At 37.0% G+C, this 10733-nt stretch overlaps 1 protein-coding gene across 5 annotated transcripts in view; it reads left to right on the top strand.

The window, feature by feature from the left end:
• PDS5B (PDS5 cohesin associated factor B) overlaps nucleotides 1-10733 on the top strand; it is a 199996-nt gene that overhangs the window by 61811 nt on the left and 127452 nt on the right. The gene's annotated exons all lie outside the window — the stretch shown is intronic.

The raw sequence follows: 10733 nt of genomic DNA, 5'->3' as shown, positions 1-10733 counted from the left end.
AGTTTTAAGTTTACAGTACAGGAAGTACATAACTTTTGAAGCAAATTTGTTAATTATTATTCTGGATATCCTATTACTTTTAATTAAGTAGAATTAATAATTATACTTTATTCTGCACACACAATGGTATGGTCCATAGGTATCAGTATGGATGGTACATTTATGCCCATTTCATTGTAGTCTAAAAGAGATACAAGTATAGCATTATGCAAGATATATTGGGTTTTGGATTGAAAGCGTAGGTCTCTCTGAGTTGGCACTGTTTAATTTACTTACACTGAGCACCTTATTACTGAACACAGCGGCTCTTTGTAAACAGTTTTTCAATCTGAGTTCACTAGGTGAGGGAAGGTTTAGGGACAGTAACAGGGATGCCATGGAGATAAATGACCATACCTGTCTTGGTCTGAGAAAGGGTCAGGATGCTCTCTGTTCAGGGGTAAAGCTTGCCTACTGTTGTCTTAACCATTTTCTCCCACTCAACCGTACTTCTCTCCTGTTTTCTATCATATCCTTCCCTTGAATGTTTTGTTCTCTTCCTGTATTGTGTCTATGAGCCTCTCATATATTCCAGCAGTCTTCTTTTTTTTAAAATTTATTTATTTTGTTTTTGGCTGCACTGGGTCTTTGTTGCTGTGTGCGGGCTTTTCTCTAGTTGAGGCGAGCAGGGGCTACTCCTCGTTGCTGTGAGCGGGCTTCTCATTGTGGTGGCCTCTCGTTGCCGAGCACGGGCTCCGGGCACGCGGGCTCAGGAGTTGTGGCTCGCGGGCTCTAGGGTGCAGGCTCAGCAGCTGTGGCACACGGGCCCAGTTGCTCCACGGCATGTGGGATCCTCCTGGACCAGGGCTTGAACCCATGTCCCCTGCATTGGCAGGCGGACTCTTAACCACTGTGCCACCAGGGAAGCCCTAGCAGTCTTCTTATGTTCTAAATGGTATGTCTCTCTCTTTGGAAGTTCTAAAATACAAATCTCATTGCTCTCTGTGTTCTTTAGAGAACAAAGAAAAACAGACAATAACTGCCTTATGTGATAGATAAAGACCAAACTACTTATCAGGGATATAGAAGAACCTGAGATTAACTGAACTCAATTTCTTTTATAATTCTCTTCACCTATATGTGCACATATGTCCATACACACATGCACATTCCAGTTAAATCACTCTGTTAACATCACTGTTGCAGTACATGTTTCTGTAACATAAATTAGCTCTGTGATAAGTAGAGGAATGATTTAAGTATAATGTGGAAGTATCATCGGTCATAAATGTCTTTTTTTCTAGCACATTAGTGTTTTGAAGCGTTCAAGGGCTATCTTTCTTCCAAAGATAATATTTTAACATTGTATGCAGATAAGAGCTGAAAATCCTCAGTGCACATCAAAACCACAGTGAGATCAGATCACACTTCTTAGAATGACTATTATCAAAAAGACAAGAAATAATTCTTGGTGAGGATGTGGAGAAAAGGAACCCCTTGTACACTGTTGATGGGAATGTATATTGGTGCAGCCACTTTGGAGGACAGTATGGAGGTTCCTCAAAAAATTGAAGCTAGAACTGCTCTGTGATTCAGCAACTCCACTTCTAGATATTTATCCCAAGAAAATGAAAACACTAACTTGAAAAGATAAATGCACTCGCATGTTCCTTGTAGCATTATTTACAATAGCCAAGATGTGGAAACAATCTGAATGTCCACTGACGGATGAATGATTAAAGAAAATGTGAGACACACACACACAGAGAAATATTATTCAGCCATAAAAAAGAAGGAAGCCCTCCCATTGCAACAACATGGATGGATAAGTCAGAGAAAGACAAGTACTGTATGAACGCACTTATATGTGGAATCTGAAAACAAACCAAAACCTTGAACTCATAGCTTCAAGAAACAGATTGATAGTTTCCAGAGGCAGGGGATGGGGAGGTGGATGAAGTGGATTAAGGAGATCAAAAGGTACAAACTTCCAGTTAAAAAAATAAATAAGTCATGGGATGCAATGCACAGTATGGTGACTGTAGTTTATATCTTATTGTATATTTTAAAGTTTCTAAGAGAGTAGATCTTAAAAGTTTTCTTCACAAGAAAAAAATTATAACTATGTGGTGATGGATGTCTACTAGGTTTATTGTGGTGATCATTTTGCAGTTTATACATATATTGAATCATTACATCACACACCTGAAACTAATATAATGTTATATGTCAATTATATCTCAGTGCAAATTTTAAAAAAAGAAATCTTAAAATGTGGGATGATGTTATGTTTGAAGTTATATTAGATCTAGGTGTTTGACAAGAAGATTGTTTAAATTTTTTGTGCTATGAAGGAAAATGTTCTGTAAGTGATCCATAGATGCAGTGCAAAAAGAAAAAAGCTGAAAATCCAGATGAAAAATTGCCTCTGTTTGTTACAAGCAGAAGATTTAACAGTATCAGGAATCCCTAATCTTTCTGTTACGCTGTCTGCTACAGCTGCAAATGTAGGTGAAATATCTGTGAGGCTATTCTCCCCACTTTTAACAAAAAATTGAAGGCTGTCACTGGATTGCATTTTTAATTTTGCTAAATTTTTTCCTGTTAGAAGTAAGTACCTTCAAGAGCCTACATTTGAAGGGGAAAGCCTGAGCTCCAAGATTTAAGGCTGAGGAGTTTGATTATGATGATGAGAACAATTGCCAGTGGATACTGACCATGCTACTGTTTTACTAGGATTGTTGTTTTGCTAATGTTCTGTTATAACCGTTATTATTAAGTGTTGATTTTGCAGAATGTGAGGTTTTTCTAGGAACACACTTATGTTGTAACAGGTACCCGTGCTCGTCTCTTTCTCAGACCTAGCGTGTCTTTGTGCTTTTGCTCATGGCCCAGTGTTTCCTCTGCCCTGAATCCTCACTTAGACACCTTATTGTCTTCCACAGCTTAGATTAAATTCCATCTCTCTGTGATGTGCTGCTGACAACTTTCTCTACTGTCTTTGATAGAATGAATTGTTCCCTCATTTGTGTTTCCTTTAAAACATTGATTTTATATGTACAAGTCAGTGATTTTTAGTCATTGCCCTCCAAACATCATTCATGTCCATTTGTAGTCACTCATTTCTCACCCCTAGCCGACAACTAATTTTCTGTTTCTACAGATTTGCCCTTTATGGATGTTTCATGTGAATCTAATCATATATGAATAGTCTTCTGTGTCTGGCTTCTTTTACTTGAATAATGTTTTTGAGGTTCGTCTTCGTTGTCTTCTATATCAGTAATTTGTTTCTTTTTACACCTGATTAGTATTCCATTGTATGGATATATCACATTTTGTTTATCCATTTACCAGTTAATAAATATTTGGATTGTTTACACTTTTTGGCTATTAGGGTGCTTGTTGCTAAACTTAGTAAAAATCCCCATGGAACTTTTTCAGATGCAGGGGTTTGGGCCTGAGTACTAGGGGATTCAGTGTGCTCCAAAGATTGGAAATTATTAGGTTAAGGGAATAGGCGTTGGGAATCAGATACAGATTATTTCCAGTTTAGTTGCTGGATAACTTTAGCATAGTTGATCTCTCTGATCCTCAGTTTCCTCATTTATAAAATGGGCATAATATATAATTCATCTTATTATTAAGAATATTTGGGGAAAAAATATTTGTTGAGTGCTTTTTGCCCATCGTGTTATGCATTAGGTATACAGCAGTGAACAAAATAGGATATTTGTTCTCTTACAGTTTGTAGTTTAGAAGGGGAAACAGACATTAGAGGATAAATATTTACAGTTATGATTAAATTCTTTGAAGGAGAAGTACAGGGGTGGTGTGAGATCATGTAGTAGAGATTTAATTTAGCTTGGGCAGATTTGGGAAAGTGTCCCTGAGGAATTGACATATGAGACTTGGAAAATTAGTGTTAGTCAGGCATGAGGGGAAAGAGTGACAGAGAAGAGGAAAAGAATAGCACACACTTAGAAGGATTTTGGTTTGAAGCCTTTAAGGAATAGAGGTATGACTCGAGTGTAGTGAGAAAGTGGTCAGATTAGTATATGTTGAACTTATTTTTAGGTCAGTGGGAACCTATTTAAGAGTTTTAGGTAAGGCAGTGATATGAAGAGATTAGCATATTAAGATCATTCTGGCTGCTGTATGAAGAATGAATTGGAGGTGGCTTCGATTAGGTTGTGGTGAAGTAATGGACAAGTGAAGGTGAATTCCATTTATGTTTTCAGGTAGCATTTACAGAACTTGATAATTGCTCTTAAGTGTTGAAAGAGAATTTTCAAGGGTCACTGCCAGTTTTCTGGAGGTAACAAATTGGATACAGTAAGACACCATATACAGAGAGAAGATCGAAGAAGTGTTTTTTGGAGGGGGAAGAAATTAGGAGATGATTTGTTGTTTGGTTTTGAGTTTTTTTAAGTTCAAGATGCCTTTAAGAATACCTAAGTGGAAATGTTAAGTTGGCAGTTGTATATGTGGACTGGAGTTCAGAAGAGAGCTCTTGGTGGGGTAAAGTCTTTGGAGTAGCTTTAAGAAAGCTTAGGGCTTAAGCCTTGGAAGAAAAACACATAGACCAAAAAGTGAATAGAAGGGACAGAATTGAGCTCTGATGAATTACTAATATGTACATGTTGGATAGAGGAGAAAGAAACAAAGGAGACAGTGGCCAGTAAGGTAGGAGAAAAATCAGGAAAAGGTAAAGTGTAGTAGAAACCAAAGGAAAAGTGTTTCAGGAAGGAGGCTGCTGTCAACTGTGTGTCATACTGCTCAGATCAATAAAATTAGGATTAGAAAAGTGTTCGTTTGACTTGGCAACATGGAGGGCAGTGATGACTTTTAGTTAGTTATTACTGCATAACAAATCACCCCAAAACTTAATGGCTTAAAACAACCATCTTTTATTAAGCTCCCAGTTCTGCAGGGTGGCAGCTTGAGTTTGGCTTAGCTGGGTAGTTCTACTGATCTGGGTTAGCCTTAGCTGATTCACGTGGGCTTGCTCATATATCTACAGGTAAGTGTCTGTGGTCACCTGATGGTTTGTCTGGGGCTGGGTTCGTTCATGATGATCATGGCTGGGATAACTGGGGACTCTCTCTACAGCTCTCATTTTCTACTGGGATAACTTCTGTGCTTGTGCACTTGTTAGGAGCAGAGTTCCAAGGACAGTAAGTCAATAAACTCCAAAGCACAAGCACTTTTGAAGCTTGCCAGTGTCCCAGTGACCAAAGCAAGTCCTAAGACCGTCTCAGATTCAAGGGCTGGAAAAACACTCTTCTTGATGGGAGGAGCCACAAAGTCACATTGCAAGGGTGTAGATACAGGGAAGAGAAAAATCTTTCGTCGTTTTTGAAGTCGGTCACACTGATTATGGCAAAGGCATTATTGCTGGTGATGGAGGATCCTGGAATCAAGATTGGATTAGTATGAAAAGCTAATGGGAACTGAAGAAGTGCAGATTACTTTTTGAGAAGCTTGGCTATGAAGGTAATTTGAGAGAGAAGACAGTAGCTGGAAGGGTATTTGTAGTCTAAGCAGGCATGTTGTACTTTCTTTCCCTTCCTGCCTGAATGCCTTCCGTCCACTTAAGAACAGAGTACTTATACTGAATACTGAGGGAAGGAGGATGCTGATGCTGAGGAAAGAGGAGATAACTAATGAAGTGAAAGTCTTTGAGAGACCTGTAGAGGATGGGATTCTGTGCACTTGTGAAGGGATTAGTTTTTGATGTGAGGAGGCTTACGTACTCTTTGGTAATATAAAGGAAGGAGGGAATAGGTACAAATGTAGTAGTAGATAGGCAAGTAGATTTAGTAATGGGAGACTGGGGAAGTTTCTGTTTGACAGAGCTTCTGTTTTCTCAATGAAGTAGAGGCAGTCTGCTGATAGTGGGGGGTTGTACAAGAATGTGTGCTTGGGGTTTGATGTGAATAGAGAAAGTACATAATTTTATCCTGTCAATGAATGGGACATTGAGCTGACTACTGACTCCAAAATACCAATCATTCAGTAAATGAGAGATATTATCATTATTTATATAAAAATACTACTTTAAAGGGATTTGACAGAACACTTTGTGTTATTAGTTAGAAACTGGTGCCAGTTGAGGAGTTCTAGGGCCTGGGGCTCTTTTTCTGTCTGAACCAGTTAGTTTAATACTACTCCTGTCTGGAACATTGATGGTCCTTAAAAAGAATGTAGGCAAGAGAGTAACCATATGTTTAACCTTTTATAAATAAACATTACCAAAAATATGAACAAAATGGGCCTGCTTTCTCAAAGGACTTCCTAAAGCGTTAAAAATTACTTTGTATTACCAGAACATATAGTAATAACTATTAAATATACTTAATTTGAATTAATAAAGATAATTCAAGCGAATGGTGAGTTCCCATTTATATGGAAAAAAGCTTTTTGTTATAATAGTTGGAAAATATGTAAATGTAGTCTTAAGGTTATATATTTAGGGGAGAATAACGTAATTTATTTTGTCTCTTTTTTCTTAGAACACACTCTCATTAGTTTTTTAGTTGTCTCTGGCCAAGAATAAACCCAACTCCTTATACTATGTAATGACTATGTACTGGAAGGGTTGTATTTATGGAGGGCACCATCTGCTGGTTATAAGAGGTACCGGTTCTGGGAAGCCTGCCTTTTGCAATTGTCAGACTCTTCACAAAATCTTGTTTTCCTTCTAATTCCACCTTAAACCTGCAGTAAAGTCCCAGGAGGAAGAACAGCTTTTCATAAACGTGGCCAAGTAGAGATTCTAGTAGTGGCTTGATTTGATTTCTGTGTCTCTGAACATGTCACATATTGGATTTTTAAGAAAAATCATCATGAAAATGGCAGATACCTGTCTTTATTCCCAGATCAATTAAAAAATGACTGTTGCTATTGCTCTTACCCTTGCTCTTTAATCCAGTGAATGCTTTGTTCTTTTTTTCCATTCATTGAAAGGATCTTAAATATTTTTACTACAGTCTTTATTAGTTTCATCTTGTGAACATTTATTTACATCTGGTAATATCAGAGGGAAGAATGAAGGTTTCATTGTTTTTTTTTCCTTTCTAGGGCTGTTAGTATGATTTTTACAATTACTGATGTTTCTTTTAATTAATGATCCTTTTCTTTGAACTTATTCAGTGGTTGTGTAAACTGTTTAGTATTAGAATATTTTGTGTTTTATTTATTGTTCATTTCAGACCCCAAAATATAAATATTTATAACAACATGCATATAATGATATTTGAAATTAATATATACATATATACTGTATACATTTATATGCTTTATATAAATGGATTCTGAAACAGGTCAGTTTTATATAAATAATTTTTTAAGTTATCATTTTCTCATTTTCAATGTATCCGCTCTACCGTAATGTATATTATTGAAATTCCACAAAGATGAATGTCAAATAATTTCTTTGACACTATTTAACCTCAGAGGAGCAGCTATATATTAATGTATCTTTTCCCTTTGACTTCAGATAACAATTGATTAGCCTATTTCTTTCCTGTAACCTTCCTTTCTTCTTCTGCATTGCTCCCCTTCTTCTCTCTCTTTCTCCTTTCCTTTTTTCTCTTACCTTATAATTCGGTGTTCATTCCTGTTATTCTCCAGAAAGGTCTTAAAGAGATAAACTTACCAAGTCCAAGGGAGTATTTGCTGAGGTTATTTTGTACCAGTGATGTGTATTTCTAAAGTAACTAACCCTATCTATATACCACCTCTTCATCTTCATTTTTTTTCTAGTTTAAAAAAACCCATTTTTCTATCTTTCTTGACCCTCTTTTCTTTCCTGATTTCCTTCCCCCCCAATCAATATAGATATTTCTCAAAGTTCAAAGTTCAGTCTTGGTATCTCAGCTCACCCTACACATTTTTTTTATTGATCTTGTAAGCCCACAAAACATGAGCTATACGTGGTGCTAAAATATTTTCTGTCGTTGACTTTTCTCTAGAACTTCAGTGCTACATCTCCAGTTGCCTTGTATTCCAAACTTAATTTTTCCAAAGGCTTGATCTCTCTCTGGTTTTCCCTATCTATGTTATAATGAGGGCATATATTGTATGTGTTTTGCTTACCATTGTATTCCTCGTGCCTAGAGTGCTGTATCACACCAAGTAAAATCTCGGTAAATATTTAAGTAATTGACTTTCCAGGAACAAAGGCTTTGAATCTTGTAATCATCTTCTACTTTTCTCAAATAATCATTCATGGTCTTTGCATCAGTTTTCTTATTTTCCAGTCATTGCCTGCAGTCTGTACCTTATTAGTTCTTACCTGGAACTTTGTGGCAATTTCCTAACTAGTTTTACTGTATTTGATTTCTCCTCTGTCTAGTCTGTACTTTCTGTTGGAGCCACCATCTCTTAAAATAGTTCTGGTCATTGATTCAGCAAGTATTTCCTGAGCACCTACTTTGTTCTAGGCTCTGTAAGGATGCCTAAAATGATATATACTCTCTTTGTCTTAAAGGAGCTTACAGTCTAGTAGGAGAAACAGACATAGAAATAAGTTTACTAAATATGATGTGATAAATGCTAATTATGATATGTTCAGAGTTTGCCTAGCTGTAGGGGGAGGAGCCTAGCTCTGCCTGGAGAGGTTGGGGGAAGTTTAAACATGGACTCGAGAGTTTAATGTACATGGAGTTTGCTTAGTAGAGAGAGGCCAGTAAGTATATCTTACTCTGAGGAAACAGCCTGTGTATATTCACAGATGTATTTCAAACCTCTGCTTATAATACCATTGCTTATAAAACTGAAGTACAAACTGAGTAACCTGCTACTCTGTTGGCTCTATCTTTTCCTTCTTAGCTCCCTTTACTTCCTTCCACTTTTTGCTTCTGTCATGGTTTTAGACCAGTAACAAATTCTGAACTTTCTTCTCTGAGATTTATTCAAATTGTTTTCTCTGTCCTTTTGTTCTGTATATTATTAATATTTCATCCCCATCTACGTATGGAAGTGGGTTTTCTTTCAATCATTTTTTTTCCAAGCTGGTTTTTTGTTATTTCTGTTGATAACTTCAGAATTGATTGTGATTTAATTATTTAGGGGGAATGTTTATTTCCTTTGTAGATTTTGAGATCTATCTTAACTCATTTTGCCCTCTAGTCACTGCTAAAAAGTCATGCAAGTAATAGGCACTTGATAAAGTTTTGACTATATGGATCAGTGTAGTCTACAAAGGCACCATGTCTACATTATTTAGCTGCGGTCTGTGGTCACAATCGTGTATCTGTTGTTATGGAAGATGAACAGCTTTTGCTTCTGTTGAGGTAAGGCAGAGAGACTTTCTTCTATTCCAGGTTCTGTGGAAAACTGGGAATCCTGTCACGTTTATATTTACCTTCCTGTGGAATGATTTGTCGCATTTGCTGAATATCTTCTTTGGTTGAAGGAACACAGACAGCTGTGGGCTTGATTCTTGCTTTTCCTAATCTGAGGTCATGAAGTTGTTCTCCTACATTATATTCTAAAAGCTTTTACATTTGCTTCAACATTTAGGTCATTAATCGACCTGGAATTCATTTTGTATATGGTGTGAGATAATGGGTACAATGTCATTTTTTTTTCCATAGAGATATGAAAGTGTCTCAGAACTTAAAAAATTTTAAACAACTTTATTGAGGAGTAATTTACATACCATAAAGTTTACTGAGATGTGCAACCATCACCGTAATCGAATTTTAGAACATCTTTATCAGTCCAGTAAGATCCCTCATGCCAATTTATAATTAATCTGGCACTGGATTCTTTTTAAGCTTTCATCTTGAGCTCTCTGCAGTATCCAGTACTTTTGGCCACTTCCTTTCTTGAAACTTGGTGTGCTCCTTCCTTTCTGACAGGGCTTCCTTCTGGGTCCCCCCACCACCTCTTTGATCATTCTCAGATTGTTTTGCAAGCTCTTTTTCCTCTTCCCATTTCAAAGATGGGTCTTCTTTCATCTCTTCCTTGGCCTATCACTCTTGTCACTTTATAAAAACGTTCCTGAATGCTCTCATGTGCCCCTGGTTTTTATCTATCAGTGAGGATTTCCAAATCTGTCTCTAGCTCAGACATTTCTCTGGAGATCTAACTGCCCACTGGCCATTTCTTTCTTTCTTTTTTTTTCTTCTTCTTCTTGTTCCTCCTCTCCCCCCTCCTCCTTTCATTTTTTCCCCTCCCCTCTTTCTTCAGCTTTATTGAAGTAAAATTGATACACAGAAAAACCTGCACATAGTTAATGTATGCAACTTGGACATACACATAATTTGGACATACAGCCATATGCATAATATGTATACACCTATGGTACTGTTACCACAGTCAAGGTAATAAACACAGCCATCACTTCTAAAAGTTTCCTTGTGTCCTTTTGCCTTTTTTGGGGGGTGGGGAAGGGGTAAGAAGACTTAACATGAGATCTACCCTCTTAACAAATTTTTAAGTGCATAATACTGTCTTGTTAACTATAGGTGCTGTGTTGTACAGCACATCTCTAGATCTGAATCATCTTGCATAACTGTAACTTTATATCTGTTGAATAACAACTCCTCATTTCCCCCTCTTCGCATCCCCTGGCAACCACTATTCTATTTTCTGCTTGTATAAGTTTGCCTATTTTAGATACTTCATGTAAATGGAATCATGCAGTATTTGTCCTGTGTCTGACTTAACTCACTCAACATGTCTTCCAGGTCCATCCATGTTGTTGCAAATAGTAGGATTTTCTTTGTTTTTAAAGGCTGAATAAT

This window comes from Balaenoptera physalus, assembly GCF_965194825.1.
Source record: "Balaenoptera physalus genome assembly, chromosome: 18".
In the NCBI taxonomy this organism is placed as follows: domain Eukaryota; kingdom Metazoa; phylum Chordata; class Mammalia; order Artiodactyla; family Balaenopteridae; genus Balaenoptera; species Balaenoptera physalus.
This window is presented reverse-complemented; position numbering and strand designations above follow the sequence as displayed.